The sequence below is a fragment of the Bubalus bubalis genome, chromosome 3 (assembly GCF_019923935.1).
Source record: "Bubalus bubalis isolate 160015118507 breed Murrah chromosome 3, NDDB_SH_1, whole genome shotgun sequence".
Classification (NCBI taxonomy): Eukaryota; Metazoa; Chordata; class Mammalia; order Artiodactyla; family Bovidae; genus Bubalus; species Bubalus bubalis.
In genome coordinates, this window is record NC_059159.1 from 36,808,241 (window position 1) to 36,822,464 (window position 14,224).

The 14,224-nt window shown below is 45.6% G+C and overlaps 1 long non-coding RNA gene across 1 annotated transcript in view; it reads left to right on the top strand.

Annotated features, from left to right (window-relative positions):
* The window catches only part of LOC102407877, a 32,145-nt gene that overhangs the window by 448 nt on the left and 17,473 nt on the right, over window positions 1-14,224 (top strand). The window contains exon 2 of the long non-coding RNA XR_003107942.2: window positions 1,151-1,280. This is a non-coding gene — a long non-coding RNA (uncharacterized LOC102407877). The remainder of the gene's footprint in view (window positions 1-1,150; window positions 1,281-14,224) is intronic.

The following is a 14,224-nucleotide window of genomic DNA, read 5'->3' on the forward strand; positions in this document are numbered from 1 at the left end:
ACAATCCCCTGGGATATCTGGTAAACATTTAACATCAGGCTCTCGGGAGACAAAAAGATTCCTGAAATTTGTAGTGTTTGCTTATTTCCATGACATAAATATCTTCACCAGGGCCAATTTGAAGTAACTGACAGGAGTCAATGGACTTGGCACTGGGAGGGGCCAGTTTTTCTCCAGCCCCACCCAGGGGTCACACAATTGTCAGCTCACCACAGAACTGATAAATCCCACTGTGGAGTATCCCAAAGTAGGTGGCCAATATTTTGGCCACCTCATGCAAAGAACTGACTCATTGGAAAAGACCCTGATGCTGGGAAAGATTGAAGGCGGGAGGAGAAAGGGATGACAGAGGATGAGATGGCTGAATGATATCACTGACTCAATGGACATGAGTTTGAGTCAACTCCAGGAATTGGTGATGGACAGGGAGGCCTAGCGTGGTGCAGTCCATGGGGTCGCAAAGAGTTGGACACGAATGAGTGACTAAACTGAACTGAACTGAGGGAGTATCCCCCTTCTGGGAATCAGGATCCAAAATCGGTACTCTTATCTCATCTTATCTTCACTTATTTGGAAGATTATTGTCTCCATTTTGCATGTAAGAATATCGAGGTTCCGGGTGGTTACATCAGGAATCAGCTCTGCACAGCCCAGGAAAGACCTTTAACCCAGGTCTGTCCATTTGCAAAAGTCTAGGTTCTTTCTTATTAAGGTTGATCCAAAACTTAGCTGCTCAAAAACTTCTCTAAGAGCAAATGTAAGAGTGAATTTATTTACTTTTGAGAAGTGAATAAATGCTTCGGTGGGTAGAACTTATCTTCTGCTACTCCTTGGTGATTCCTTGGTTTGTGTCTCATTGACTCATGCCATAAATGATTTTGCTAAGCCTTTGGGATGGCCGTGTTCAGCTGAGATGCAGTGAGCTTGGTCAACCCACTGCTTCCCACAATGCACTTGGCACAGTACATCCAAGCAGGGGCGTCAGGAGGTCCAAATGCCGGACTCCATCTGCCAACAACTTCCTCCATGAACCCTTAGTCTCCCTGGGCCTCAGTTTCCTTGTTCGTAAAATAGAAGAGTTTGATAAACAAGAAGGTGCTTCAGAGATTGTGCCATGAATCTCTCTTCCATTATTGTCTGCTCTCTGCAGCTGGGACAGGATACCTCCTCAACTACCCTCCTCAACCCAGGACCTCAGCACAGACCCGGGCACAACTGGAAATGCCTAATGGATACGTGTCAACTGAAAAAAGAAGCCAGGTCATCTGCAGGGAAAATAAGTGAGTTATATACCCAAAGGGGGCAACTTCATTCTGGCAACCTTGAGGGCCTGCTTTGCCAGGTCACATGCTGGTGGTTTGAGGGCCCGAGAGAAGAGTTAAACACAGTGCCTGCCTTCAGGAAAGCCTCTCAAGGTACAGAAGGAAGCTAGAAACAATATAATTCTGGCGAGGTTCAATACCCTTTGCTTTGTGCCAGGTCTCTGCTCTGAGCTGAGCAAGTCTCCCTTGGGGAACCCATGTTCTTCAGGGCAGAAGGGCACATAAGTAATTACCATTGAAGCCAATGAATACCAGTGCCATGGGAGCACAAAATGAGAGGGTTGAGAGGGCGTTTGAATTGGGCCTTGAAGGATGTGTAGGAGCTCACCAAGGGGAGAGAATGTGGAGAGACCAACCCAGAGTGTTTGGGCAGCAGCAGATGGTTGTGTGTCTGGTGGGGAGTGACTGTGTTGGCAGAGGGAGTCAGAGCAAAGTTGAGAGCCCCCACCAGGTCGTTTGGACCTGCCCACTTCCTTGCCGCCCACACTTTCCCTGGCCCCACCACAGGAGGAGGACAGGAAGTTGGGGTGGTCTGTTTGGCCTTCTTCTAGCACATCTGAAGTGCTTCTTGCAGAAGAGGTCCCTGCAGGGATCAAGGCGCCCTCTGGTGGTCATCTGTGGAACTTTCCTCTCCTCCTCAGGATTCTGAGCAGAGATAAGGCTGGATAACTTTATCGCCCTATGGTTAAAAGTATCAAACTACATTAAACTGAAAGAAACGGGGGGAAAAAGCAACAGTTCTTATTTTGGTCAGAATGCACAAGACCTTGGAGGTAAGGCTGGGCAAATAAGACATTCATCGCTTAAAGCCACAAAACTGGTGACCATCCCACTAGAGGAGACTCAGAAGGGAGTCTAATCCATCCCTTACCCCCCACAAATTCAGTGTCCTGGTTAACATCCTGCCAGGTAACACACAGCTTCTGCTGTGTTGTTTCTTCTCCCTAGGGTGGCCCAGCCACCTACAACATGAAGGTCTTATTCTTTGTGCCCCTTCACCAGTGTTCACTAATTCCTTCTATGAACAACAGCTGAAGACAGGGGTGTATGGAGTCATGTAGACAGAAATAACATACCCAGAAGCTGTGGTTTCTGGCTTCTGATTGCACAACTGCTGACACAGGAAAGAAGTTCCCACTAATATTGTGTAGCATTAAAACAGAATCAAAACCAATGAGTGGAAGCTCTCAGTGTGGAAGCAACCCTTGTGGTGGCAGCTAGCACCTTGGAAGGAGTGGCTGCTGAAGGGAGGACCCGCAGCTTAATGGAGTTCGCCATCTTGAACATAGGGCACAGTTGGGCAACCTGGTACAGTGGTAAAAGCACTCAACTTGGCAAACTCAGATTTGAGTGAGGTCCTTCCCAACACTTCCCTGTGGCTTCCCTTGTCCCTTGTGGCTCAGCTGGAAAAGAATCCACCTGCAATGCGGGAGACCTGGGTTCAATCCCTGGATTGGGAAGATCCCCTGGAAAAGGGAAAGGCTACCCCCTCCAGTATTCTGGCCTGGAGAATTCCACGGACTGTATAGTCCAAGGGGTCACAAAGAGTTGGACACGACTGAGCAACTTTCACTTCACACTTCCCAATGCAGCTCAAGTGACTCCACTGAACTAGGACGCCGACGTCCTGAAACCGGGTGGCAGGTCTTGGATGGAAAGACTCTTCCAAGAGGGAGGCAGGAAGGTCAGAGTCAGGGTAGGAGCTGTGACCATGGAAGCAAGAGGCTGGAGTGATGGAAGAGGGGTCATGAGCCGAGGAAAGTTGGCAGCCCCTGGGAGTGAGAAAAGGCAGGGAAACAGGTTCTCCCTGAAAGCCTGCAGAAGGAGCCAGGCCTGCCAGCCTATCTGGGACGCCTGAGGTCCAGGACTAGGAGAGTAGATCTGTGCTGTCTTAAGCCCCTGCATTTGTGGCAATTTGGCACAGCCACCAACAGGAAACTAATACTCCCCCAGCATCTCCTGAATCTTACCAAACCTTCCTGTACGTGTCTAAGCCAGTTCAGAGATGGTGTCAAGGTCATTTGCTCACCCAGACAATCCTTTCAGAACTAGTATCATGCCATCAGGCCAGTTTCCCCTCTACACACTGCCAGCTCCTTCTTTTTTTTTTTTTTTTTTTTTAATCTCCATTCTGTTCCATGGAAACTTCTAAATGGTGGGTCACAGTTGTTTGCTGTTTGGTTGAGAACTGAGGGGATTTGGTGGAAGGAGGAAGGTTTATTTTTAAAAATCACACATACACAGAAGATCAGTCTCTGAGAAACTGTGAAATCTTGTCCAATTTCAACTTTACTCACAGGAACCCACCCAAGAAAGTATTCAAATGAGCCACTCTTTTTTCTTTTTTTTTTTTTCGATAAAATATACGTAACATAAAATTTACCATTTTTACCATTTCTAAGTGTAGAGTTCGGTGACATTAAGTACATTTACACTGTTGTGTTACCATCACCAGCATCCCTCTCCAGACCTTTCTCATCATCCCGAAGTGAAACTCTGTCCCAGTTAAACGTGAATTTGATGCCCAAAACTCAGCCTCTGTGCACCAGTGCTGAGCTGAATCTCGGACAGATTCCTGCATGAAGTAGAAAAGAATGGCTTTATTGCTTTGCCAGGCAAAGGGGGACACAGAGAGCTGGTGGCCTGAAAACCCATGTGTCCCGACCAGGGAAGACTTGGTGAAGAGTTTTAGGCGGTTCTAGGGTGGGTTTGCTGATATGGATCAGGGTGTGTGTGAGGCCTGCACTCCTTTAATCTGGTCTTGGTAGTCTCTTTACAAAATTAATTAGGCTGCCTTGGGTGTCAGTCCCAGTGGGATCTTAGTTGCATCATGCAGCATAGGGCTCTCTAGTTGTGGCATGTGGGCTCCAGAGCCCATGAGCTTCAGAAACTTTGGCACCTGGACTTAGTTGCTTAGTGGCACTTGGGATCTCAGTTCCCTGACCAGGGATCAAACCAGCATCCCCTCCATTGGAAAATAGATTCTTAACCACTGGACCACACCAGGAATGTCCCCAAAGATAATTTTCAATGAAAGATAAAATCATGGGCTTCCCTGGTGGCTCAGTGGTAAAGAATCTGCCTGCCAATACTGGGGACCCAGGTTTGATCCCTGGCCTGGGAATATCCTACATGCCTTGGAGCAACTAAGCCTGTGCACCACAACTACTCAGCCTGTGTTCTAGAGCCCTGGAATCCAAAACTACTGAAGCCCAAGCACCCTAGGGCCTGTGCTGTGCAACAAGAGTAGCCACTGCGATGAGAAGCCTTCACACTGCAACTACAGAGTCACCCCCACTCACAGCAACTAGAGAAAAGCCCACCCAGCAATGAAGACTCAGTACAGCCAAAAATAAATAAAATTACAAAAAAAAGAAAGATAAAAATCATGAATCTCATGCAGATATAAAAATCAGCACCTGTTAAAGTTTTTTACCCTACTAATTAATCAATGAGGCAACCAGGTAGATGTTAGAGTAGGTTTAAAAGAAAATCCAAAGAACAGACAAATTTGTAGGTCAAGAGTATTGAAATAAACGTGCAAATGTGAGCCAAACTGGTTTTTCCACCAAGAGGGTGGGCGGGAAGAAAGCCAGCCTCTACAGGATAGGACTGAATTTCCATAGCTGTAGATAAGAATCATTTCTGTCTTGCTATCAATTATCTCTACACTTTACAGAGAACTAGGATCAGAAAACTCAGAGGGATGACCTCTGCTGCTGCTGCTGCTGCTGCTGCTGCTAAGTCGCTTCAGTTGTGTCCGACTCTGTGCAACCCCATAGACAGCAGCCCACCAGACTCCCCCGTCTCTGGGATTCTCCAGGCAAGAACACTGGAGTGGGTTGCCATTTCCTTCTCCAATGCATGAAAGGGAAAAGTGAAAGGGAAGTCGCTCAGTCGTGTCTGACTCTTAGTGACCCCATGGACTGCAGTGCACCAGGCTCCTCCATCCATGGGATTTTCCAGCAAGAGTACTGGAGTGGGGTGCCATTGCCTTCTCCAGGGATGACCTCTAGAGTTTACATAACGTATAGTTTCCCACTGAAACTTTTTTTTTTTTTCTCTCTATGAGAAGTAGCAGGGCTGAGGAGAAGGAATTAAAAAGAAGAGCAGACCGGGGGACTTCCCTGGTAGTCCAGTGGCTAAGACTCTGCTCTCAATGCAGAGGGCCTGGGTTCAATCCCTGGTCAGGGAACTAGAGCCCACATACCACAACTAAAGATCCCACATGCCAAAACCATGATGGAAGATTCTACGTGAGACAACTAAGACCCAGTGCAGCCAAGTAAATAATAAATTAAGAAAGAAGATGAAGAAGAGCAAATCAGTGGAACTTCTGAGGGAGGAAGGACCTCAGGAGTAGGGGGGAGAAAAGTCCACATATTTCTGAAAGCTACTGGAGCTTCAACTATTAATTTGTTACTTGGGACACTACTGAATTTTGCAGTGCAATTCTGCTGTGAAAGAGCTAAGGGTTTGCTTCAAGGGCAGCAGGAAGGGGAAGCCACAAAGCAAGGCGGGACCGAGCACCATCATGCTCAGGAGATCCACAGTGTTGGGATGAAGGCAAAGCTGCAGGGGAGTGGTACTTGGGCCACCCAGGCAGTCTGACCAAGGCTGGACCTCTCAGACCAGGTGCCGCCAGGGTGTTCTCCATGTCAGAGAGGCCTTGAGGCCCAGGCCTGAATGGAGAGATGTGCACATTCTAGAAATGAGAAGGACAAGATTACCCCTGAAGGAAGAATTCTGAGATGGAGGGAATTCCTGCCTGTGGACATGGAACAGTCTGGAGTCCCTATGACCACTGCATGGAGAGCGCTGCCTGTGATTGCTGCCCTGGCATTCTCCAAAGCTGAATGAGGAAAGGAACCGCTTCAGCTCCCACTGAACTGAAGAGATTCTCAGAAAGCTAAAGCCTGGTGGGTGGGACTAAATCCCGCTTCTTCCTCCATTCACCCTTTTCCTGGGATCCTCAGTGGAAAGTCTCCTCTGAAAGTCTGCAGATATTCTCCCCGATACCACCAGATGGCGCCCCTCTCCACCACACTGGCTAATTGTCAAACCAGATAAGACTCGCTTGGAGAAGGCAATGGCACCCCACTCCAGTACTCTCGCCTGGAAAATTCCATGCACAGAGGAGCCTGGAAGGCTGCAGTCCATGGGGTCGCTAGAGTCGGACACGACTGAGCGACTTTACTTTCACTTTTCACTTTCATGCATTGGAGAAAGAAATGGCAACCCACTCCAGTGTTCTTGCCTGGAGAATCCCAGGGACGGGGAGCCTGGTGGGCTACCGTCTATGGGGTCGCACAGAATCGGACACGACTGAAGTGACTTAGCAAGCAACAGACTCATTAGAAAAGACCCTGATGCTGGGAAAGATTGAAGACAGAAGGAGAAGGGGACGACAGAGTACGAGATGGTTGGATGGCATCACCGACTCAATGCACTTGAGTCTGAGCAAGCTCCAGGTGATGGTAAAGGACAGGGAAGCCTGGTGTGCTGCAGTCCATGGGGTCACAAAAAGTCGGACAGGACTGAGCGTCTGAACAACACAATTACAGAGGAGCCTGGCAGAGCCCAACCCAGCCTGCTCTCCTAGCATGAAAACAATGGGAATTTCTACTGTCGGGGCTGGAGGAGGAGCAGTGGACAATAGATACTGTCTGAAGAGCTGAGAATCCAGACAGGGAAAGAAGATTCCCATCTTCTCCAACACTCCTGACCACGTACTGCTATTTTTTCACTTCACACTCATTGGTTAGGGCTTCCCTGATGGTCCAGTGGTTAAAGACTCTATGCTCCCAGTGCTGGGCACCCAGATTTGATCCCTGGTCAAGGAACTAGTTTGCTCATCCTGCAACTAAGACCGATGCAGCCAAATAAATTAATTAATTTAAAAAAACAAGATAAACTCTTTTCTCCTCCAAAATATGTTTAATAACACTTGTCATGAGCTCTGTTCTCTATGCTTGGGGGATACAGAAGTGCACAAAACATATATCTCTGCTCTCCTACAGTTTATTTTCTAGATAGGGAACAGTCACGACAGGAAACATAACACAAATAAATATACGATACAGCAGGTGGTAGCAAGGATTTTGGAGAATAATAATTAAATATTATTGTGTAACTGTGTAACTGAATCACTTTGCTGTACATCAGAAATTAACACAACACTGTAAATCAACAGATAAAAAGCAGTCTTACTATATTGCGCAAGGGACTATATTCAATATCCTATAATGAACCATAATGGAAAATAAAATAACATCTCTTGATGAAAAATTTCCAAGCATTTGATGAATCAGGAAGCTACACTTCATAATGGGGAGAAACATCAGTCAATCAAACAGACCCAGAAATGACAGAGATGATGGAATTAGTGGACAAAAGCATGTTAAGTAGAGACTTTTTTTTTCCAATTTGATAAAAAATATAAACCCACATATCCAAGAAACTCAAAGAACCAAAAACACAAGAAATGTGAAGAAAATGACACCAAAGTACATCAAAATTTAAACTAGCAGTAAAGAGAAAATCTAAAAGCAGCTATAGAAAGAAAGGGCACATTACAGCTAGAGAAATACATATTTCATTAATCTCCTTATTGGATTCAGGGTGACCTAGAAGATAGGGAAGAAACATTTTAAAAGTACTAAAAATAAAACAAGCAAACCAACCACCCATCAATCTAGAATTCTATAGAATGACAAAACAAATAGTAAAATTAATGAGTTTAATAATGTTGCAGGATACAATAGAAAACTAAATTATGTAACAGCAATGATTAATCAGATATCGAAAATACCTGATGAATCAGATATTTCAAAATACCATAAAATATTATCTACTTGGGGAGACATCTGACAAGGACATGTAGGACTTGCACATTGAAGACTACAGAGAAATGGAAAGAAATCCCAAATAGAGACCTGTATTATATTCATGGGTCAAAAGACTCAGTACTAGTAAATGTCCATTCTCTCCAAGTTGATCTACAAAATCAACATGGTTCCAATCAAAATCTCAGTGGGCTTTTTTGGTGGAACAAGCTGATTCTAAAATTGAGATGGAAATGCAAAGATGGATAATGGCCAACATAACATGGAAGAAGAACAAAGTTGGAGGCTTACTGATACCCGATTCAAGACTTATTATAAAGCTCAAATAATAAAAGCAATGTGTTGGGCTTCCCTGATGGTCCAGTGGCCAAGACTCTGAGCTCCTAGTGCAGGGGACATGGGTTTGATCCCTGGTCAGGGAACTAGATCCCACATGCAGCAACTGAAAAGGTCCCACATGGCTGCAAGAAAGACCCAGTGCAGCCAAATAAATAAATACGTAAAAGAAATTACTATCAGTACAAATATATCAAATATACAATTAGATCTTTGGAACAGAATATAGAGTCAAGAAATAGACTTGTATTTATATGGTCAGCCGGTTTTTAACAAAGATGCAAAGGCGATTCCCTGAAAAAAGGCTTGTTTTTCAATTCCTTAAATAGGTCAATGGAACAGAATAGAGTGTTCAGAAAAAGATGTACACATATATGGTCAATTGATTTTCAACAAAGGTACAAAGGCAATTCAGTGCAGAAAGAAAGAATAGTCTTTAAAAAAAAAAATAGTGCTGAAATCATGGGACATCCACAGGCGAACAAAACAAAACAACCGAAAACCAAAACAGACAAAGAGAAACCAGAACACTCAAAATGAACCGTGGAACTAAACAGAAAACTCAATATTATACAACTCCTACACAAAAACATAGGAGAAAATCTCTCTGACCTTAGATTTACCCAAGACTTCTTAGATACTACATTAAAAGCACTATCCTAAAAGAAAAAAAATCAATAAATTCGACTTCGCCAAGATTAGAAACTTCTCTTCATTGAAGACAGGACACCATTATAAGAGAGTAAAAAGATAAGCCAGAGACTGGAAAATATGTGAAAATCATATATCTCATAAAGACCTGAACTCTGAAAGCTTACTAAGAAAACAAATAATCCAGTTAAAAAATGGGGAAAATATTTGGACACTTCACCAAAGAAGATACAAGCAACTTGCAAATTGCAACTGAGTCATTGAAAGCATCTCCAACATAATGTTGTTTTTGTTGTTTAGTCACTAAGTCATGTCCAACTCTTTTGCGACTCCATGGACTGTAGCCCTCCAGGGTCCTCTGTCCATGGAATTTTCCAGGCAAGAATACTGGAGTGGGTTGCCATTGCCTACTTCAGGAGATCTTCCTGAGCCAAAGATCAAACCCACATCTCCTGCTTTGCAGGCAGATTCTTTACTGCTGAGTCACTAGGGAAGTCCATTTAGTGGTTAGGAGAATGCAAATTGAAATCTCAATCTACACACTTGTTAGAATGACAGCAATAAAAAGACTCACCATTCAAGTCTCTGCGAGCATGTGAGTGATCTTTTACACTCTGGTAGGAACTTAAAATGAAGCAACCACTTCACGGAAAATAGTTTGATAGTTTTTGAAAAAGTTATGAGACCCACTTCCGCCATGGATCCCCTATTTATTTACCCGAGAGAAATGAAAGCACGTGGCCAGGCGAAGATTTGTACACAAGCACTCAGAGATGCTTTATTTGGGAATCAAAAACTGGGAGCAGTTGAAATGTTCATCCACAGGCAAATGGATAAACAACTTGCAGTACATTCATACAATGGAAAATATTAAACTGAGCAATAAACAGAAGTGCCTTGTTGATCCGCGCTACAACAAGGATGAATCTCAGAATAATTTTGCTGAATGAAAGACTCTGGACAAAAAGGGATGTGTACTGTGTGAGTCCATCTATGCATAACCATTCCCCCACCCCAAACTGCAAGCTAATCTACAGTGACAGAAAGTGTATCAGGAGTTGTTGTGGCGGGGGATGGGGGGAGAAGTGGGAAGAAGGGATGACAAAAGGATATGCAAAAAAATTGGGGGGAGGTGATAAATATGTTCACTACATTGACTGTGTTGTTGGTGTATGGGATATATATTTTTGTACACATCAAAACTTACCAAACTGTATCTTTTTTTTTTTTTTTTTTGCCATTCCACTGGCTTGTGGGATATTAGTTCCCCATCTGGGGATTGGACCTGGGCTCTGGCAATGAAAGAGCTGAGTCCTAACCACTGAATCATCACGGAATTCCTGAAAGTGTACACTTTAAACATGTGCTGTTTCTTTTATGTCAACAATACCTTGAAACGCTGTTGAAAAAAAAGGTCTGAGTGTCAGAACATGGAGGACTTTGAAAGCCAGAATGAGGGACGTGGGTGACCCTGGAGTGATGGGCAGCACTGGGCTGTTTCAGATAGAACTTGGTCTTGAGGAGTCAATCCTTGAGGGCAGGGCCAGAAATAGCCCAGAGGGGCAAAATCAGGACTAGAGATTCTTTTTTTTCCCTAATTAATTTGTCTGTGCCGGGTCTTAGTTGCAGCATGTGGGTTCTTGTTCCCTGACCAGGGATCAAACCCGGGCCACCTGCTTTGTGAGCACAAAGTCTTTACCACTGGACCGCCAGGGAAGTCCCAGGAGATTCTTGTAATGGCTCCACCAGAGGGATGGGGTTGTATTCTAGAGATAAAGGAAGGAAAAGCAACTGGATCAATGATGACTTAAGACCTATTCCCTGGCTCCCAGGACAGTCATTTAATAAACCGAATCTGGGGCAAGGAGTGCCTTTAGGGCTTGGGGAAAAAAAAAAAATCCTGCATGTCTGCTTCTTTCTTGTTTCTCCCTTGTGGATGGGGTCTGGTGACCACAGCTCTCTCTGCTGACCACAGCTGGGCTTACTGCCTGTCAGAGAGCCACTCACTCAGCCACAGCTCACCCGGCAGGAAGAGGCCTGACCAGCTGAGGCACTCTTCCTACTGATCTTCCAGGCTCCTCCCGTGCCCAAGCCAGGCACTGATTTCTCCCTCAAGTCCCGGTCCCCCTTGCGTCTGACCTCCATCTTTCCAGCTTTCATGTAAGCCATGCATTTTCATCTCTGCCCTGTGTCTTGCTTGAATGAAGCTGGGGTCGCTGCCCACACATCTATCCCCCTCCTCACTGCCCAAGGACCCACCTCAGTTTACTCCCGAAATGGCACAGCTGCCACAGTCCCCTGATTAATGGGTGACCCCATCAGGTGACAGAAATCTAAATATAGCTGTGGCTGACTGCCTGGTTGGCTCACTTCCTGTATGTGTTCAGGGCAAAAGACCAAGACGTGTGCCTTCCCCAGGCCTGCAGATCCAGACGCTTGCTGCTGAGAGAGCACTCAGGGCACAGGTTTGCAATCTGATGACAAAGAGAGAAAGAGCAGGTGTAGGTGTAGAAGACAGCACAGTCCAGGGATAGATGGGGGCCAAACCCAAGGCTGGAGGCAAGGTTTGGAGCCTTGAAGAGTGATTGACATCCCTGAAGGATGGATTTCTACAAGGTTTGTCCTTCCTTGTGGGGAATCTGCAGAAGGTTTTGATTGAGATCTTAAATGAGTGTCTGAACACCCTCCCCGCACTGAGTGTTTCATTCTTCTATCCAGTTATCCTTGCAGCAGATATTCATTGAAGCCTCTTCACTGAAACTCTGGTTGTAGATCCTGCTTTCAAGGAGTGCGTGCTTAGTCATTTCAGTCGTGGCCGACTTTTTGCAACCTCATGAACTGTAGACCACCAGACTCCTCTGTCCATGGGATTCTCCAGGCAAGAATACTTGAGTGTTATTGAGGGCATGAATACATGCCCTCCTACAGGGGATCTTCTCGACCCACGGATTGAACCCTAGTCTCTTGCATCTCCTGTATTGGCAGGTGGATTCTTTACCCACTGAGCTACCTGGGAAGCCCTTTGAGGAGTGGAGATCAAAGAACAAAACCAGAAATAACAGCCACTGTGGTAAGGGCACTAAGAGGGCTGGTCTTCTTCCCAGATCTGGGAGGGGATGAGTGAAGGAAGGTTTGGTGGAAGAGATTCTATTCAGATTCAACCCAAAGAGTTAGAAGAAATAAACAGAGAGATGTATCAAGTGGGACTGATGACCTTGGAGATATCTGCAAAGAACTATAAGTAGTTTGTCTATTGGGTGCTTGGTGAGATGGGATGGGGTGTCTAGAGGAGGTGAGGCAAAGCTGGGATCCTGTTCTTGAAGGCCCTGTGTCCCTGGCTGAGAAATGTGGGTTGTGTCCAACCAGCAGCAGAGAGCCACCCAAGCTTTTAGGCATGTTGGAAGGGTCATTCAGAGCCAGAATGAAATGGAGGTAAGCAAGATGGGAGGTGGGGGAATCCGCAAGGAGATGATGCAGGTGTCCCAGGTGGTCAGCAGTGAGGCCTGAGCTGGGTACTTGTGGTGAGAGCAAGAGGAGAGAGTCTGAGACAGGAAGGGGGTGGAATTTGATCTGGCTACCAGAACTGGGGCCCAAGGAAGAGCAGGTGTGATCACCCCCATTTTATAGGCAGGATACTGATTGCCCACTATCAAATATGTTTGAACACATTTTGGAGTGCGGGGCACCTACTTTGGGTCCGATATTGCACTGACGGATTAACAGTAGTCCCGGATCCATTGAGAAATTTGCTCTCACCAAATGATTTTCAGATTTAGGTGATTCTACTATTGACAACAGAGCTTCCCTGGGGGGAAGCTAAACAACATATTTTTGAGCACATGCTACCGATTATTCTAGTTACTTGCTGTATTTATAATTACTCACACTGCTGCTGTTATTTTCTCAAAACTGACTATAAGCTCAGGGTCAAAAGATTAATTAGTGTGGATGTAAACATGGAGTTCAAACATTCTTTTTGATAATCTCTGTCTCCTGTTCTGTTGCTCATTTGCCAGATTTTTATCAGCTCTGACTAGTTCACCATTGTTTTCATATCATACATGGCTGTAGAAGGACTTCTACCAGAAGTAAGAGAGGCATCAGGTCTGCTGTTTCCTTGTTTGGGGCGTGTACTGGTTTTATTGGTTTATCTTCAATCATCTTTGCAAGGCGTGTGCCCAGTCTTGAAGGGTTGGTTTAGTGCAAACTGGATAATGTCATCAGAAAACCTGTTTCACTGGGCCCACTTAAGCTGCAGCACATCACAATAGGCTGAAAGCAAAGACCGAAGGTGCCACCGTGCCCCCGTCCCCCTGCTCCCCAGCAGCTGTGCGTGGGCCTCCTCCTCTTCTATCAGGACACCTGGTGCATCCTGATAGAGGGACTTTGGAAGACCTGATCTACTCACCAGGTGGCCAGGGCCCAGCTGCACAATGTATTCAGATCAGATCAGTCGCTCAGTCGTGTCCGACTCTTTGCGACCCCATGAATCACAGCACACCAGGCCTCCCTGTCCATCTCCAGCTCCTGGAGTTCACTGAGACTCACGTCCATCAAGTCAGTGATGCCATCCAGCCATCTCATCCTCTGTCGTCCCCTTCTCCTCTTGCCCCCAATCCCTCCCAGCATCAGAGTCTTTTCCAATGAGTCAACTCTTCGCACGACGTGGCCAAAGTACTGGAGTTTCAGCTTTAGCATCATTCCTTCCAAAGAAATCCCAGGGCTGATCTCCTTCAGAATGGACTGGTTGGATCTCCTTGCAGTCCAAGGGACTCTCAAGAGTCTTCTCCAACACCACAGTTCAAAAGCATCAATTCTTTGGTGCTCAGCCTTCTTCACAGTCCAACTCTCACATCCATACATGACCACAGGAAAAACCATAGCCTTGACTAGACGGACCTTTGTTGGCAAAGTAATGTCTCTGCTTTTGAATATGCTATCTAGGTTGGTCATAACTTTCCTTCCAAGGAGTAAGCGTCTTTTAATTTCATGGCTGCAGTCACCATCTGCAGTGATTTTGGAGCCCAGAAAAATAAAGTCTGACACTGTTTCCACTGTTTCCCCATCTAT